At 41.8% G+C, this 19,642-nt stretch overlaps 1 pseudogene; it reads right to left on the reverse strand.

Moving 5' to 3' along the window:
* Positions 1–3,786: 3,786 nt before the first annotated feature.
* LOC126418685 (sialin-like) overlaps positions 3,787–19,642 on the reverse strand; it is a 297,589-nt pseudogene continuing 281,733 nt past the window's right edge.

Raw genomic sequence — 19,642 nt, forward strand, 5'->3', positions numbered from 1 at the left:
GTTCCGACAGTGTTTGTGATGGACAATGCACCGTACCATTCCGTGATTCGAGATAAAACTCCCACCACTAGTGACCGTAAGGGAACTGTGGTGCAATGGTTGCAGGCGAGAGACATTGCTGCGGACGTGAGCATTACAAAGCTGCTGTTATACTCGCTCTTAAAAGAAAATAAGCCTGTGATGTCTAAATATGTTGTAGATGAACTTGTAAGCGAACAGAGTCACTTGGTAATTAGGCTACCGCCTTATCACTGCCACTTTAATCCAATTGAATTGGTTTGGAGTGAAGTCAAGGCGTACATGAGAAGTAACAACAAGACTTATACTATAACAGAAGTGGAAAGACTGCTATGTGAAGGTCTTGCTACTGTAGGCGCTGACTCATGGAGGATAAAAGTAGACCATGTTTCTAAACTGATAAGAGGAGCACAGGCTATAGATGGCATTATAAATGAAAACGAACAATTACTGATTTCTCTTAATGATGATGAAGACAACGGTTTTCGCGCCGATTCTGATGATAGTGAAGGAGAACTGGATGGAACTGCGCCATTGACGTCATAAATTGGTGAGTGTAAATGTATACAGAATTAATTCTTTCTCTCTGCAATCGGCTAGGCTGTGCATGTTTTGCTTTATTTCTTTCTATGAGTATGAATAGCGTGTTATTTGGTATGCTTAGATTTACATTATTATACGACGTTTTACATGCAGCTATTACTGTAACAATTTGTAATGACTTTTCATAGATATTGTCATTAACTTCGGGTGTTTTTATTTGCTGGTTTCATATACTGTCAGACGCTTTGTCTCTGTCGTTCTCTCCATTGTTAGAAAAATGTAGTTTGTTGCACTTATGTATAAACGTTGATGGTAGCTTACATTTACAAAACGTACTTCAGAGTTGTGGGGGTGTGCGGTGGCAGCTATTGCAACCTTGCAATCGCAGTGTAGTCAACCACACGAGAGCTGTGAAGTGACATGGTTCACCGGCCAAGGTATAGTTGGGGGCCAGACATGATTGTGGCAGCTGAGGTGCACCTCTGGCCTGTGTGTAAGTCAGTTTACACTACATCTCCGACCAAGGTGGAGAGGGGCGGCGTGCAGTGGCTGCCGGCTCTGAAACTAGTTCAGCTCCTGTGGTAATTCAGATGGTTTTAAATAAAGTACACACCTCCTATTCCTCCAATCCTATTCTATTGGTAGCTCCAGTGCAATTTTGCAAGTATTGTGTTTGTGGACTGCAGTGTTTGATACATGTCTACAGAAGTTCCCACCATTATTTACAAGTTCACAGTAGTATCACAGTGTCAGACTGCTCTTAGACAACCTGATAGTATGTGATCATCTGTTTTTAACACATATAAGCACAAGACTAGTATACACCTAACCAATGTAAGTGTTTTCCAAAACTGCAGTAGCCTGTCGGTTGTTTAAATACGCAATTTTTGTTTAATTTGTTTAAATAATGCATTGTGGTAATTATTAAACGTTTAAAGTCTCATATGTACGATCTTAAAATGGTTCTTTTGGAAATTCAGCAAAATATCAGATAATCGTAAAACTGTAAGTAATGATGGAAGAAAGGTGGTGGAGTGCTTGCAAAAATACCACTCGGCACAATACTCTGCTACAATTTCCAGAAATGAATTTATGAGAAAGACTGAGGCACATCTCAGGTGTTCAGATAGGATTAATAGGATTAGAGACAGAACACGAGTGAGGAGGAGTCCATCCACTGGTTGGACCTCATGACATTCTCACTATGGTATACAGAGCACAAGGGACATACAGTCGTATGTAAGTCTGCAGGCTTTCATGGCTGTTATCACTGAAGTTAAAATCTTCTGGGTTATTAGGCTGCGTCATGTTTCTTGTAAAATGTTCGACGTATCGACCCCTCTGCTGGGATCTTCCTCAGGATCTTTTGATGTCCAGTACTGTTAGAATGGACTGGGCAGCAGTGGTGGACACCAAAAGATCCTGAGGAAGATCCCCACACAAGGGTCGAAACGTCGAACATTTTAGAAGAAACATGACGTGGCCTAATAACCCAGAAGATTTTAACTTCAAGGACGTACAATAGGCCTGCATTGAGGGAGGGGAAGGAGATGAGGGAGAGCAGAGATAAATCACACAGCTGCCTCAGAGTGGGAGGACATTGACCTTGGAGGGCACTGACCTTTGGCCTTTCTCATAAGGAGAGCAATGAGCCCCAATGAGGTAGAAATGGTACTGATCCCCTACTACATTGTAAACTGTACTTGCAGTCAGCGACACATAGTGAACTTTTGTATCTCCTGACAATGCCAATCGTGGCAAATAATTTTCTTTGCTACTTGTACTAAAGTTTTGTTATTTATCAGATGATATTTGTGTCATGTGAACCAACGCTACTATTTGCACTGTTGTAACTTATCATAATGCTGTTGCTGAAACATATACAAACCTTTTACTTCTTTCATGAATCTGATGAAGGTCCTAATGATCAAATTAGGTGATTGAGTGAAATAGAGAACTTTGTGATCAAAAACTATTTTAGATTCTACAAATTGTTGAAACTGAATCACTGCAGTTCAGCTACTACTGCAGTTTATTTTATTTCAAATATGTGTTCACATATCACAGAGCTAGTGGAATTACATCAAATGTGGTAGGAAATGTTATCCAGTGTTTCAAAAATATAGTTGCTTATAGTTTTATGGATGTTGCAGTTGACTAATTATCTTATTGTCAACTCTAAAGAGATTTATCTTTACTACCTCTAATGGAACTGTGTGTTGAATTTGTGTTATAAATAGCTGTAACAGTTTTCCTAGATTTTGCCAATGATGACTGTGTAGCAACAGAATCAAGCCTGTTTAAGATACTATAGCAGTGTCTAAGTCATGCATTAGTCAACATAACCTACACAACATAGCTACTATGGACAATGATAATATAGGCACTTGTACTGAACAGATAAATAAAGAATAACATATTATTGTTTGCCTCTTTCAGTACTCTGAAGGAGATCATTGATACATACCTATCAGACTAACAGCAAGAGTGGCTATTTGGTTAATATTAATTGATAAATGGCGCATGTAGTATTAAATAATATCAGTTACAGGAGTGAGTTAACAAGAAATTATTGAGAACTTGTCAGAAGAAAGACCTGGCTGATCAAGCATAGCTGAAATATATCATCCAAAGAGTCCACAACATTGCAGACAAAAGCAACCACCAGAGACTGATAGTAATTGTCTATTGTAAACAAATATTTCCAAGCTTAATTAATCATACATACTAAAAGCTCATGTGCAGGAAGAATTAATGGTTTACAGGATTTACTAACATTCTACTAAATCAGATCCACTTGTATTATTCACTAAAAAGACAATATTCCTAGTTTCAATGAATTGTGTTGGCGTGACTACAAGTGATGAGCGAGCAGGGTAGATAAGCATGAATCTGTTTGGTTGTACTGTAAGTATGTATGAGGGGTGGCCAGGTGGTAGCTGGCTAACAGTCGAATACCACACAACTATCACTTACAGTCCAGTTTTGTGTAATGACAAAGTTATAGTCATTGCATGTGTCAAGAGGAATTGCTATTTATTCAATGTTGACTTAAAAAAAAAAAGCCAGAGAATGATTCTTCTATAAGGATAGAAGTTGAAGCAATGAACTAAAATTTGTGCCATGGTTGGGACTTGAACCTGGGTCTCCTGCTTATGTATCTGGAAAAATGTTATTCCATCAGATCAAAAGTAAATATTTATTACAAAAGTATTCCAGTTTACTCAGTTTTTCAACTACAATATAGTAGAACGCCTAGTTTATAGGAATTTAACAACAGTGTTTTAAACTGATCTAAATATAGCATGTAGCCTAATATGGTCTATACATATTATTTCTCCTCCTGCTTAGACCCCCTTGTGATCTATACCCTATCTAACGAGACATTCCCTCCAGTAATTTAGTGTTGGTGATGCCCATGGGTACTTGGGTCTAGCATACATCAACTGCCTCAACACAAATTATCACAACAAGAACAGCGACTAAGTTTAGAACACATTTACAATGCATTAAAAGTTGTTAAAGTCTGTAAACATTGATGATATGTTCCTTTAGAATTCTAGCCCCTCAACTGATGAATGAAGGACTCTGTAGTGCGATGTAGGTGAGCAATTTGCATTACAGAGTTTCCTTTTTTGTGTCTGTCACACGATGTAATCAAATGAATCAGGAATGTTGATGCAAAAATTACAAACGCTATGTGTCAAAGGATCGCAGTCCTCCATGGCGCACATCCTCGCTGTTGAATGTTATATTATCAATACCATCCTGGCCTTTCACTTCAGCTGTTTTCTCTGAAACAAGAAAAATGTGGTTAATGAGTTAATGGATGCTATGATAGCTATTGTGTATTGTAAGCTGGTACTGTTCTTACACAATAATTATCAGATGACAACTTTGAATTTCAGAAATGAAATGCACAGGAAACTATCACACAAGTTATACTATTACAAACAGTGCATCATCCAAAAGTATCAAATCGTATCAGAGGAAGGCTGGACAATGAAGTGACTATGTTACTGGCCAAACCCGATTTTAGGATGATCTAGTTTTGCCTAGGTCAAACTCGTTCATCCTGTTACCGATAGGATAAAACAGTTTAGCCTAGGTCGAATCAGTTTATCCTAGTTAGAATTTACATGCTTTAGGATAAACTGTTACGTCCTAGTCTGAACTAATGTTGCCTAGTCGGAAAGCATTTCGCTGCCTGTATGAATGGGGAATCCCCGAATCATCTCGGGCTCGCCCCTCGCGCCTCTCAGCCACTCTTCGCTAATACTGTTCTTTGTTTTGAACGGTATTTTGCATTGACGAGTGTGCATGTTAAGTTGCTGGTTGCGTTTAAAAGATTTTATTGTAATCCTAGTATAATTATTGTGAGGTGTTTCATTATGGATGAGCCTTTGTGTAGTAGTCAAGCCAATCAAAAGCTGTGCAGAGAAATGGTTCTGGAGGAAATTTTGTTGAGTGAAAACAAAAGGTCTTCTCATTATAAAATGTTATCAGTAGACGAATATGCGGATTTGGTTAAACAAGTAGAAGACGTGGAAAAGTTGGAAAAAAGAACATCATTAAAAAAAAATAATACTGAAACGATTTGCTGTTTTGAAAATTGGCGACTTGAAGAAACTCATTGCACAGTGTGAAGGGAATATAAAATACTTTGTTCCAGCTGATGAACTTTATGATTGATTGACGCAGCTCATGTAGCTGTGGGTCACGGTGGTCATGATAGAATGTTAGCCAAGACATCAAAAAATATGTCAATATCACAAAGGAAATGATATGTCTCTATTTATCAATGTGTGATTTTTGTCAACAAAAGAAGACAAAAAAGAAAAGAGGGCTAGTTTCAAAGCCAATTCTCCATTCAGAAATGAATAGCAGATGCCAAGTCGATTTGATTGATTTCCAGACACAACCAAATGGGAATTTAAAATTCATTCTAGTTTACCAAGACCATCTCACATAATTTGTTCTTCTTTGTGTGTCAACATTAGAGAGGATGAAGAAGTGGCTTATCATTTGAATGATATATTCGTAACTGTAGGGGCACCATGCATTCTTCAATCTGACAATGGCAGAGAATTTGTCAATAATGTTATAAGTGAACTCGCAAAGCTTTGGTCAGAACTGAAAACTGCATGGAATACCAAGGCACAACCAAAGTCAGGGTTCAGTTGAATGTGCCAACCAAGACATTGAAAATATGATAAGTTCTTGGTTAAAGGACAACAATTTGATGAAGTGGTCAGAAGGATAAAGGTATGTCCAATTAATGAAAAATCGAGCTTACCAATTTGACATAAAAAATCACCTTACAAAGCATTATTCACAATTGAACCTAGAGTAGGACTTTCCACTTCCTCGTTGCCTCAAGAAATCATAAATGATATTCAGGATGAAGATGATCTAAAGAAGGCAATCGAAGATGACAGCAATACTGAACAGTATGAAGACAGTGATGATAACATTGTAAAAATTGACACAAACAACATTCAAAATGCTAGAAAAATTGTGACAGAAAATTTAGAAAAACAAGGTAAAAGAATGAAAGCTTCCTTTGAAAAATCCCATCCACCAGCTGACATTGGAGGCAACATAATCATACCTATTCCAGATGTACGTAAAGCAGAGGTGACCTTCAAAATATAATCGGAGTAATACTTCAAAAAACTGGTGGGAGTTTCTACAAAGTTGTCACCAAACATGGCATACTTCGAAAACATTATTGCAGGCATAGTTTTATTAAAATTTTCCATAATTTTTTATAATGAAATATTAAAAAATATTCGTTTGAACTTCTTTTTTATTTTTTTGGAATTGATTTAGACATCTGCATTCAGAAGTTTTTAGATGTGGTAGATATTAACCAGGATATTGAAATACCTTTAAGGACTGCAGCCACAAAACATTCTATTGACTCAGGGCAAGGTTTCATGAAATGCAGTTGCATGAAAAACTGTACAACAAACAAATGCAATTGTAAGAAAAACAAAGTACTCTGCAGTTCTAAGTGCCACCAAAGTAAACCTTGCAAAAATAAGTAAATAAACAAATTGCAGATAAGGTGATTTCTGTGGATGGATATATGTCAGCTAACCTAGTGATAGATGTGAAATTACTGATTAAAGCTTATAGAAGATACAAACTAGGATAAACCGACTCGACCTAGGCTAAACTGTTTTATCCTATCGGTAACAGGATGAACGAACTTGACCTAGGTGAAACTAGTTCATCCCAAAATCGGGTTTGGCCAGAAACTACTATACATAAACAAAATGCCACAATTAAATTACAATTTATATCTGTAGAAATACTTTTTCCATACAGGTCATTTGCAATAAGTATTTACACATTACTTTGTAGTACACTAATGACAAGACACCGATTATGAAGAAGAAACATTTTAACAATATTTTGGATCAGACTGGCAGCACATGGATACTGTGTTACACACAAAATACATTAAAACTAAATCAACATTTGCAATAGTAGACTCTCATTATTCTCGTCATTATGCTAATATAAATTTATCCAGAATACAGTGCTGTGGGGCAGGAGGTAGGTGGAATATGCACTATTACAAATGTACCAACTCTGTCTAAGTATGCCCTGTCAATAGACTGCAATTGTCAAATTGGCTACATTATAATTTGTGCAATATATTCAATGATTCTGAATCTCTGAGTACAAATAAATAAAATTTGTAGAATTTTCACTCTGCTATACATCATACAAAAAACGTTTGATTATTTTACAACTTTTGCAGGTTCAGCTGTGATTTATATTTCTTTCCTGATCTGAAAAATGATGACTGTGTCTACCTGGGGAACAATACTTAGCTGGTGGCAAGTGAACCATTCAAAAGTTCAAGAATCAAGGATAAAAGGCTTAGTTGGTAGTGAGTGAACCAGTCAGAAGCTCAAGAAGCAATGGTCATGACAACCTGTGTGAAACCACTTCACTGGACAGGTACAGCTATCTTATTTTGTACAAAAGGCAATCCTTTCGAAACTGTGTGTTTACTGATAACATTCTCTCTGGCTCGCAGCTGCATCGAGTGGTTTAAAATCCACAAGCTTTTGACCGAGTTCTCTTTGGCCATCGTCAATTGGTGACTAACATATGGTTGCTGCCGCCATCCTTATATAGCGGCACTGCCTCCTGTGACTTCACTGTGGCTCAGTCCAGTGCCATCTGAGTAAAGTTTGTTCATGCAACCATGCACTCACTTTAACCGTACGATGGTCAAGTCCCAAGCTGTGTTTAAATGCAGAGTGTTTTCAGCATTTTGATTGTGTCCCAGAAACCACTTGTCCTTTTAATAATACATGTTTCATCGATTGCAATTTGGTTTCCTTACCATGTTCTGCTAATGCAAATTTCTCAGAATACCAGCGGTGAAAACACCTCTCATGTTCATATTTCACGTATCATTTCACCGAAGACTTGTAAGCAGGAGACCCGCACAAGGAGAACCTGAAGCAGATTAAGTTTTTGGCTTTCCGTGGCTCACTAAGAAGGCAGAATATCGATTCAGGCCTTCAGAAAAATTTCGACAACTCACTAGCACTGTGAAAGATGATGTAGGCCTCATAATGTTAGGAACATACAGAATCCTGTCGCAGTATGGACAGTTTTATGTTAGATTATACACAGTATTGATCAGCGCCACATAACACATGAGAGGCGTTTCTGCCTACAGTATCCCGAGAAATCAGCAGTATCTGGAATACCAAACTGCATTTGATGAAACATCTCTTATTAAAGCAACAAATAGTTTCTGAGATAGAATCATAAACGAAGCAGTCGAGATGAAAATTTCTGATCCAGTGACATCACAGATGGTAGCGCCACTATATATGGGTGGCAGCAGAAACCACGCAATAGTCGCCACTTGATAATGGCGAAGGAGAGATTGGTGGAAAGCTCATGAGTTTTAAGCCACTTGACATATTTGAAACCCTGAGTGAATTTTATCAGTACCCCACCACTGCTAAACTATGTACTGATATATCTGGTTCTTTACTGTTCAAAGAGTGAGTCCAAAGGAAGTACAGCTTTAATTAGGACTGTGCTCTGATGGGACTGCATTGTAAGGCACACTATCCAAAACCACTCTCCAGAGCAATAAGACCTTTAACACTGTATGTCTTCTGACTATTCAGATCAAAGACTAAGGCATGAACAATTTGGTACCAAGAAAACAAAGTTAAAGGTAAAACGCCTCCCGACATAAGCTGATGCCTTGGATTGACGTATTCTCATTTTTGTTTGGAGCGCAATTAAATGCGACAAGAACAAACACAAAGAGACTCACCTGAGGGTGGATCGTTCCAAGGTTGAGCCTCCGCTGATGTGAAGATAGCATACACCAGGTATGCCACCACTGACAGTGCCACAGTCACGTAGAACACGTTGTTCCAGCCTGCCCGTGTTTGCTGAGGGCACAACAAAACTCTATCAGCACTCTACATATATATCGCGCGCGCGCGCACACACACACACACACACACACACACACACACACACACACACACACACACACACACACACTATCTAGTAGTAACTAAAATACCAGGTGTTTTCTAATGGTGCATTGTGGGAGTTCCACAACAAGGGTCTGGTAAGAGTTATAGGCGATCTGATTTTCTGTGGCATTTCCGAGACTGGGATGAGCTTCAGTGTCAGCAGAATTTTACTACTTGTTCATTGATTTAAACTCGAATGGTTTATAAAATTTGTAGTCTTCTACACGATGTACTGAAATGTTATGGCTGAGTCTCTCTATTCCTCAGGGTGGTAACTTGCTTTAAATGTACAAAAACGTAAAACTGTGCACTTCACAAAATGAGAAAAAAAGTAATATCCTGCGCCTACAATACCAAAGAGTCACAGCTGGAATTGGCCAACTCGTACAAATATCTGGGTGTAACACTTTGTAGAGATATGAAATGGAATGCGTAAAGCAATGTGGTAGACTTCGGTTTATTGGTAGAATACTGAGTGTGTGCAATCAGTCTACAAAGGAGTTTGCTTACAAATCACTAGTGCGACCCATCTAGAATACTACTCAAGTGCGTGGGATCCGTACCAAATAGAAGTAACAGGTGATACTGAACGTATACAGAGAAGGGTAGCACGAATGCTCACAGGTTTGTTTAATCCTTTGCAGAGAGTCACAGAAATGTTGAAGGAATTGAACTGGAAGACTCTTGAAGACAGACATAAACCATCCAGAGAAAGCCTGCTAACAAAGTTTCAGGAACTGATTTTAAACGGTGTCTCTAGGAATATGCTACAACCCCCTAGGTATCGCTCATTTAGCGATTGTGAATATAAGATTAGAATAATTACAGCACGTAGAGACGCATTCAAACAATCATTCTTTCCGCGCTCCATACGAGAATGGAATGGGGAGAAACCCTAATAACTTGTACAATGGGACGTACCCCCTTCCACGCAATTCGTGGTGGTTTGCAGAGTATGGACATAGATGTAGATGTAGTGGCTCAGGTGTGTGCTTGATCTGTGTGAATTACTGCGACAACTGCTTCTACGCTGGAGTGTTCTGTTTGCGTTGTTATTGCTGACTATGAGAATAGAAGGATGAAACATGCTGATACCTAGACTTCTCACAAGTAAACCTTTTTTCCTTTGTTACCGACTTGCCGGAAACCCATGTATTTTCTGAAAGCTTATGTTAGAAGTAGAAAAACTGTGAGATCTTAGGGGCAAAGGGACAAGCGTTTAGGAGCTATTGGACACACAAAGTACCAATAAAGCGTGTATAGATGGACGTATTCCCATCAAGGCGCCTCTATTGCTTGTATGTTGCTGTCAAGTACTAACGTACTGTATGCCTTCTTCTTATATTCAGATGGATCTGAAAGTCGTTGTGGCTGTCTTAGCTCACGATTCGGAACAAGCAATTGGTCTCCGAAGATCCAGGAATCGGAAATGATAAAACAAACTACTCTCCTGGAAAATCGTATGGAGATTGTGGAAGAGATCGGGACATTAGGACTTGCTGGAGGCGATGGTGAAGAATGGGACGAGGAAATGGGCTTTGGAGATGATGGTCGATAATGAACAGTAATGCTCGTCGTAACAGTTGCCTCCGTCTGCTTCGAGTTCATCGGCATCTGAATATATGCCCTCGCCCAAAAGGCGAAAGCGTAATGATCCAGCAGAAATGACAGCAGAGGACTGGACTGCTTAGAAGCAGCGCGCCTTAGTGTAGTGGGCTACAGATCCTACGACAGGCGAACCTTGGACAAAACGTCTGTCGCGTTTGTCAGTAATGAATCAGTTCAAGAAAATTAAGAACATGGACATTCTGCACAATTTGGAGAAAAAATTGAATAATTTTAATTGAATCAACTGTTTTTTATGTCCATCAGACTATAGGAAGTTGCCTGTTCAATGCAAAAAACAAACAAACAGCCATCACAAAAAGTGGGGTTTATAAAATCACATGCCATGAGCGTCAGTCTTGTTACATTGGGCAGACGGAGAGGTCAGTCTGCACTAGGCTTAAAGAACACCATAGAAGCTAGAGATTGAAGAAGCCTCATTCATTGTTTGCAGAACATTGCCTGAACAATACCCACAAATACATAATAAATGTACAAGTCTTACGCACAAAGGAAAAGGGGGCTACATTCAACCAATTAGAAATTTTGGAAATTGAAAGACAGATGAGTGCATCCCCACACCTATTATTAAACAAGCAAACCCAATTCAATTATTCATTTCTTTTGGATGATATCACATCTCCAGGATAGAAGTAAAACCTTGGGTCTCAGTTCATCAGCAGATAAAAAGTTCTTGGCTAATGCACAACTTTAGTCCTATCATGTTAGTGTAATTGCTGAACTGTGTAATCCCATAGGTAATTGTTAAAAACATTAATAATAAAATTTGTGAAACAAGGCAAAAACAGTGTCTGTTTAGTTGAAAAGATGAATACTCCATCGATCCAAAAAATCTGCCAGGCTGTCCTGCAGAAATTCAAAGAGGAGGAAAGAGAAGGAGCAATTATTCACGACCGGACATTGTGACTATGGGCCCCACAACTTAAGATACGATGGATCCGCAAAGTACAGTCGATTTTAAAGCTTCTGATTTCTAGGTATATCATTTCAAGAAGCAGAATAACATTGTTGACAAAGGAATAACGCACACAGTCGGCAGGATAAGGAGGTAAATTTATCGCAAGCGTGTGATGATTTTGTTGCGAAGATTCGCAACCTCATCGTTACAGAATACTTTCCACCGACACGTGTCTTCAGTGCTGACCAAAGCAGATTTGACAAAGAGTTACATGGTCATCGAATGCTGCGAACCAGAGGAACAACAACTGTTTCCACTGTTGTTGAGTCAGTCTCTGCAACACAACACAGTTTAGTGATTATGCCTGTGATTCCAATGGAAGACAAGATACTGTTGCTGACATGTGTGCTTGTATCCGAGCCAGCGGGAAAATTCACGCAGTCAAAGCCGGCAGATCCTCCGAATATAAGATAATGTGCTGGAAAAACAGCGAACATGTCGTAAGCAGACCTGAAACGGCCTTAACGGGACGCATTATGGCCGAGTGCGCCTACCTTGGGCCAAACATGCCCGATGACAGGAAGAAAATTCTGTGTTTAGCGCATTCATAATGCTCTAACAAAGATCATGCATTGTCTGCTTCCGAAGTAACTGATAGCAAAAGTCATACAAAGAACTCGTACCTGAAGCATATACGGGAAAGATCCAGCAAATTCATTTTTTCAGACACTACAAATCTTCTGTTCGTTACATAACGGACACAATCATTATCGAGACACGGGAACACATTTGGCATCGTGATAGTTTTCTGGCGCTGGAATCCTTTTCTCTACATCAGTTCAGCTTTAGCGCCCCTCGTTTCAAGAGCTTGATTAAGCATGCTTTTTATAACAGCGGATACTTGGAAGACGAACCTGGAATGGCGAATGCACCTGCCTCCATTCATTGACAAATGATGGGTGTGCAAAGTGTGAGGTTATCGTTATTGTAAAACGTAGCCATTGTGAATTGTCTTTCTGCCCGCCTCACTGTTTATTTGATGAATTGCTCATTGACTGTCTCTTGTAATAGATTTTGTTTGAAGTCAGCAAATAATAAATCACATTTTCAACAGCCCAACGCACATCGTTTCTTTTCCGCGAGTTGTTTCATCTTTTATGTTGAGATCTCCAACTTCTTACCATATTATTAGTTCATATAAACACATGAAACGAGCATTTTAGCGACTTTTGATTCCAAGTTTGCAACACTAGACTGATAATTTGTGGTTCCTGTAGCTCCTAAACGTTTGTCTCTCTACCCCTACGATTTCACAGTTTTTCTATTTTTGACATATGCTTTCAGAAAATATATGGATCTCCGGAAAGTCGGTATCAAAGGAGAGAAGGTTTACTAATCAGATTCCTCTCCGACAGCACCACAGGATCTCTTATCCGAATGTGCCAACCATAGATCAGATCATCAACAACAGTGTCCCATGCCCTCACTTGATGGTGTAGCAAGATGGCTGCAAATGCATTATTCTACCAGAGAAAGATTGTAGATTATATTTAAATTCTGTACTTGCCACTTAAAATGAACGTTGTATCAATGTTTAATATTCATGTGCCGTATTAGTGCAGTTATTGCAGTTTGTCACGGTGCACGAACTGTGCCCGCTGAAAGTTACAGTCTTTGGAAACTTGGTGGAAGAGAAGTAGACTCACTGGTCTGAAAATACGGAGATCTGATGTGAATTTACAATAAGTACGATTAATAAACTGGATCAACACAAAAAATGTGAATACAGAATTAACGTATAAATTTGACAGAAAGAATATCTCATGTGGAATGGGATTATCAATGAGCTGGGCAGTGAGTTGGAGCACCATCATGCAATAGACACATTCTACACTCCTGGAAATGGAAAAAAGAACACATTGACACCGGTGTGTCAGACCCACCATACTTGCTCCGGACACTGCGAGAGGGCTGTACAAGCAATGATCACACGCACGGCACAGCGGACACACCAGGAACCGCGGTGTTGGCCGTCGAATGGCGCTAGCTGCGCAGCATTTGTGCACCGCCGCCGTCAGTGTCAGCCAGTTTGCCGTGGCATACGGAGCTCCATCGCAGTCTTTAACACTGGTAGCATGCCGCGACAGCGTGGACGTGAACCGTATGTGCAGTTGTCGGACTTTGAGCGAGGGCGTATAGTGGGCATGCGGGAGGCCGGGTGGACGTACCGCCGAATTGCTCAACACGTGGGGCGTGAGGTCTCCACAGTACATCGATGTTGTCGCCAGTGGTCGGCGGAAGGTGCACGTGCTCGTCGACCTGGAACCGGACCGCAGCGACGCACGGATGCACGCCAAGACCGTAGGATCCTACGCAGTGCCGTAGGGGACCGCACCGCCACTTCCCAGCAAATTAGGGACACTGTTGCTCCTGGGGTATCGGCGAGGACCATTCGCAACCGTCTCCATGAAGCTGGGCTACGGTCCCGCACACCGTTAGGCCGTCTTCCGCTCACGCCCCAACATCGTGCAGCCCGCCTCCAGTGGTGTCGCGACAGGCGTGAATGGAGGGACGAATGGAGACGTGTCGTCTTCAGCGATGAGAGTCGCTTCTTCCTTGGTGCCAATGATGGTCGTATGCGTGTTTGGCGCCGTGCAGGTGAGCGCCACAATCAGGACTGTATACGACCGAGGCACACAGGGCCAACACCCGGCATCATGGTGTGGGGAGCGATCTCCTACACTGGCCGTACACCACTGGTGATCGTCGAGGGGACACTGAATAGTGCACGGTACATCCAAACCGTCATCGAACCCATCGTTCTACCATTCCTAGACCGGCAAGGGAACCTGCTGTTCCAACAGGACAGTGCACGTCCGCATGTATCCCGTGTCACCCAACGTGCTCTAGAAGGTGTAAGTCAACTACCCTGGCCAGCAAGATCTCCGGATCTGTCCCCCATTGAGCATGTTTGGGACTGGATGAAGCGTCGTCTCACGCGGTCTGCACGTCCAGCACGAACGCTGGTCCAACTGAGGCGCCAGGTGGAAATGGCATGGCAAGCCGTTCCACAGGACTACATCCAGCATCTCTACGATCGTCTCCATGGGAGAATAGCAGCCTGCATTGCTGCGAAAGGTGGATATACACTGTACTAGTGCCGACATTGTGCATGCTCTGTTGCCTGTGTCTATGTGCCTGTGGTTCTGTCAGTGTGATCATGTGATGTATCTGACCCCAGGAATGTGTCAATAAAGTTTCCCCTTCCTGGGACAATGAATTCACGGTGTTCTTATTTCAATTTCCAGGAGTGTATGTTGTTGCATGTTGTATGTTAACAGGGGACCTAGAAACGACGAAGAGGCTCCGTCCCCACTGCAGCTGCAGTGCTGCAGTCCACTTCACCCCTCCGCCGCCCCACACCAAACCCAGGGTTATTGTGCGGTTCAGCCCTGGTGGACCTCCCCCCCCTCCCCCCCCCCCCTCGCCTCCCCCAGGGAACGTATTACACCAGACGAGTGTAACACCTATGTTTGTGTGGTAGAGTAATGTTGGTGTACGCGTACATGGGGAACTTATTTGAGCAGAAATCGTCGACATAGTGTAGTTGAGGCGGAATAAGGGGAACCAGCCCGCATTCGCCAAGGCAACTGGAAAACCACCTAAAAACCATCCACAGACTGGCCGGCTCACCAGACCTCGACACAAGTCCGCCAGGCGGAGTCGTGCGGGGGACCAGGCGCTCCTTCCCACAACGGAAAGCCATGCGTTAGACCTCTCTGCTAACCAGGCAGGCAATAGACACATTACCGTTCGTACCACTAAAGGCACGTCTTCCAGCAGAGCATGCAAGGCTACCCACAGGAAGCGCAGATATGCCTTGCCTGTTAGGCGTTGTGGAAGGATGACTTGCTCTAGGAGTAGGTGGCCGACAGTCCCCTTCAAATATTGAGAATGAGCTGATACTGATAGTTCGCTACCTCCATACGACGGGGATTCTCTGTAGCCTTTATGTGGGAGCTGTGAAGGTTAGCCGAAACTGCCCCTCGTGAAAGTAGCCTCGTCTGTTAATAGCATGGGTGACAGGAACCCCACTACCAAGGTGGCCTGTGGGACGAACCAGTGACAAAACCATCCCCATGGATGCAACTATTTAGATAATAAGAGCTGCAAATGATACGAATGGTGTCAGTTGTCTTGTAGAATGTTCCACATGGTCGTCTGGCTCACACTATGCCGTGGGTCACCTCCCTGGTGTTGATACTGGGATCGCTTTCCAAGATGTTTTGTCTGCACCTTCAAGTGGAATATATTTCCGGCCAGACGTACATATGAAACATTTTTCCTCCTTATCGTCTCAGGGATAGTTTCCTGCAGTTCGTCTCCATTTAGCAAAAAAAAAAAAAAAAAAAAAAAAAAAAAAAAATTCGAATGTGTGTGAAATCTTATGGGACTTAACTGCTAAGGTCATCAGTCCCTACGCTTACACGCTACTTAACCTAAATTATCCTACGGACACACACACACACACACACACACACACACACACACACACACACACACACACACACACCATGCCAGAGGGAGGACTCGAACCTCCACTGGGACCAGCCGCACAGTCCATGACTGCAGCGCCTAGACCGCTCGGCTAATCCCACGCTGCTCCATTTAGCAAAATCACCCTGTTGAACTACGACTTTTATTCGTCCAGTAGTTTTTTTTTAAGATTACTTCATTTCGTTCTTCACATGGGGTTAACTGCGCTATTTACTCGTAACATTATAGTCATGTATTGCTTTCTTTCTTCGTATTTTTATTTTTTTATGGAGTGCTGAAGATTTATCAGGCTTATGAAGAAAATTGTTTCCAAAGTACGAAGGGCGTTCAATAAGTAAAGCAACACATTTCTTTCTGATAGCAGGTTGGTATTATTCATGATTCTAAAATACCACTAGTCATAAAACCCTATTTTTTCAACATAATGTATATTCAATGCAGCGGCCTTACGCCACCTTCTTGGGAGGGCTTGTGTGCCCGCATGGTACCACTCTACCGGTCAATGTCTGAGCCAACGTCTTGCTGCATCAATAACCTCCACCGTGACACGCAATCAACCCCGCACAGATGGTCCTTTGTTGCTCTGCATGGTCTTCTCTTAGGCGACGAGGAACCCAGCGGCCACACACCTGAGCACCCCAACTGGGGGACGGTTGTGTCAGCACTGTCAACATAGGCCTACAGTTGTGCTATGAGGAGTTCGACTGAGATCCGTCGATCACCTCGAATGAGGGTGTCCGCACGTTCTGACATCGCAAGAGTCACAACTGCCAGCTGGCACACGGGAGATGCGCTACCTTGTTGCGATGATGACGGAAGCCTTGCCCAATGACTCACTGTACTCTTGTTCACTGCCCTGTCGCCGTAGACATTCTGCAAGCGCCTATGAATATCTGCGATGCTCTGGATTTCCACCAAAAGAAACTCGATGACAGCTCTCCACTTGGAACGTACCTCCGTTACAGACGCCATTTTGAAGGCTATGTATAGTGCCGTCACCTATCGGAACTTCATGAAACTATGGGGGGCTGCAGCGGAAATATTGAACGATGTCTCACAGCAAATTCCACTTCAACCGAAAGTAGCTGAGAAAAAATAGTGTTGCATTACTTATTTAACACCCCTCATGTATTACTTAATCATTAGGATTAGCTTGAAATTTCAGTTGCATTCTAGATCACAGCATGTAAATGTATCCCTAAGGATGAATTCTTCTTCCCTAATGGATTGGAGTAAATTTTCTTCCGACCTACTTTGAGTTTGGTATCTGTGCTCGTACGGACATCCAGCTGTAAAGGAATACTGTATACTATAAGGCAGATAGCAGAGTTATAAAGGGCGGCAATTGAAAACGAGACAGGTAGAAAAAATGTAAGTAAACTGTTTATTATTTCAGAAGTATTTGCCAGAATTGTTAATACAGGGTGACAATATTTGAACTACGTGGGAAAAACGTAAATTAGTTACAAACTAAGACATGTGCACACCTTATTCAATATGTAAACGTCACTACCGACATTCGGATTTAGATTATGACATGTTCGATATGCCTGCCATCATTGGCGATGATGTGGCACAGAAGAGTAGTGAAATTCTGCATGACCCGCTGAAGTGTCGGAACATCAATGCTGTCGATGACATCCTGAAAAGCTGTTTTCAGTTCAGCAATGGTTTTGGGGTTATTGCTGTACACCTTGTCTTTAACACAGCCCCGAAATAGGAGTCGTATGTGTTCAGATCTGGAGAATTTGGCGACCAATCGAGACCCATGGCAGTGGCCTGTGGGTACCCCAGAGCCAGAACGCGGTCCCTAAAGTGCTACTTCAGGACATCAAACATTCTCCTGCTTCGATGGGGTTGAGTTCCGTCTTGCATGAACCACATATTTTCGAAACCAGGTTCACTTTGGATAATGAGGACGAAATCATCTCCCACACCGTTCGGTAGTCACCGTGCCATCAAGGAATATCGCTCCGATCGTTCCGTCCTTGGACATCGCACTCCACACAGTCACCCGTTGCTGATTCTCAGTCCCCCAAAGGCGCTAGTTTACTTGTTGACTGTTGTTGTTGTTGTGGTCTTCAGTCCTTAGACTGGTTTGATGCAGCTCTCCACGCTACTCTATCCTGTGCAAGCTTCTTCTACTCCCAGTACCTACTGCAACCTACATCCTTCTGAATCTGTTTATTGCATTCGTCTCTTTGTCTCCCTCTACGATTTTTACCCTCCACGCTGCCCTCCAGTACTAAATTGGTGACCCCTTGATGCCTCAGAACATGTCCTACCAACCGGTCCCTTCTGCTAGTCAAGTTGTGCCACAAACTTCTCTTCTCCCCAATTCTATTCAATACCTCCTCCTTAGTTATGTGATCTACCCATCTAATCTTCAGCATTCTTCTGTAGCACCACATTTCGAAAGCTTCTATTCTCTTCTTGTCCAAACTACTTATCGTCCACGTTTCACTTCCATACATGGCTATGCTCCATACAAATACTTTCAGAAACGACTTCCTGACACTTAAATCTATACTCGATGTTAACAAATTTCTCTTCTTCAGAAACGCTTTCCTTGCCATTGCCAGTCTACATATTATATCCTCTCTACTTCGACCATCATCAGTTATTTTACTCCCTAAATAGCAAAACTCCTTTACTACTTTAAGTGTCTCATTTCCTAATCTAATTCCCTCAGCATCACCCGACTTAATTCGACTACATTCAATTATCCTCGTTTTGCTTTTGTTGATGTTCATCTTATATCCTCCCTTCAAGACACTGCCCATTCCGTTCAACAGCTCTTCCAAGTCCTTTGCCGTCTCTGACACAATTACAATGTCATCGGCGAACCTCAAAGTTTTTATTTCTTCTCCATGGATTTTAATACCTACTCCGAATTTTTCTTTTGTTTCCTTCACAGCTTGCTCAATATACAGATTGAATAACATCGGGGAGAGGCTACAACCCTGTCTCACTCTCTTCCTAACCGCTGCTTCCCTTTCATGTCTCTCGACTCTTACAACTGCCATCTGGTTTCTGTACAACTTGTAAATAGCCTTTCGCTCCCTGTATTTTACCCCCGCCACCTTCAGAATTTGAAAGAGAGTATTCCAGTCAACATTGTCAAAAGCTTTCTCTAAGTCTACAAAGGCTAGAAATATAGGTTTGCCTTTCCTTAATCTAGCTTCTAAGATAAATTGTATGGTCAGTATTGCCTCACGTGTTCCAATATTTCTACGGAATCCAAACCGATCTTCCCCGAGGTCGGCTTCTACCAATTTTTCCATTCGTCTTTACAGAATTCGCGTTAGTATTTTGCACCCGTGACTTATCAAACTGATTGCTCGGTAATTTACACATCTGTCAGCACCTGATTTCTTTGGGATTGGAATTATTATATTCTTTTTGAAGTCTGAGGGTATTTCGCCTGTCTCATACATCTTGCTCACCAGATGGTAGAGTTTTGTCA

The sequence above is a fragment of the Schistocerca serialis genome, chromosome 1 (genome assembly GCF_023864345.2).
Source record: "Schistocerca serialis cubense isolate TAMUIC-IGC-003099 chromosome 1, iqSchSeri2.2, whole genome shotgun sequence".
Taxonomy (NCBI): Eukaryota; Metazoa; Arthropoda; class Insecta; order Orthoptera; family Acrididae; genus Schistocerca; species Schistocerca serialis.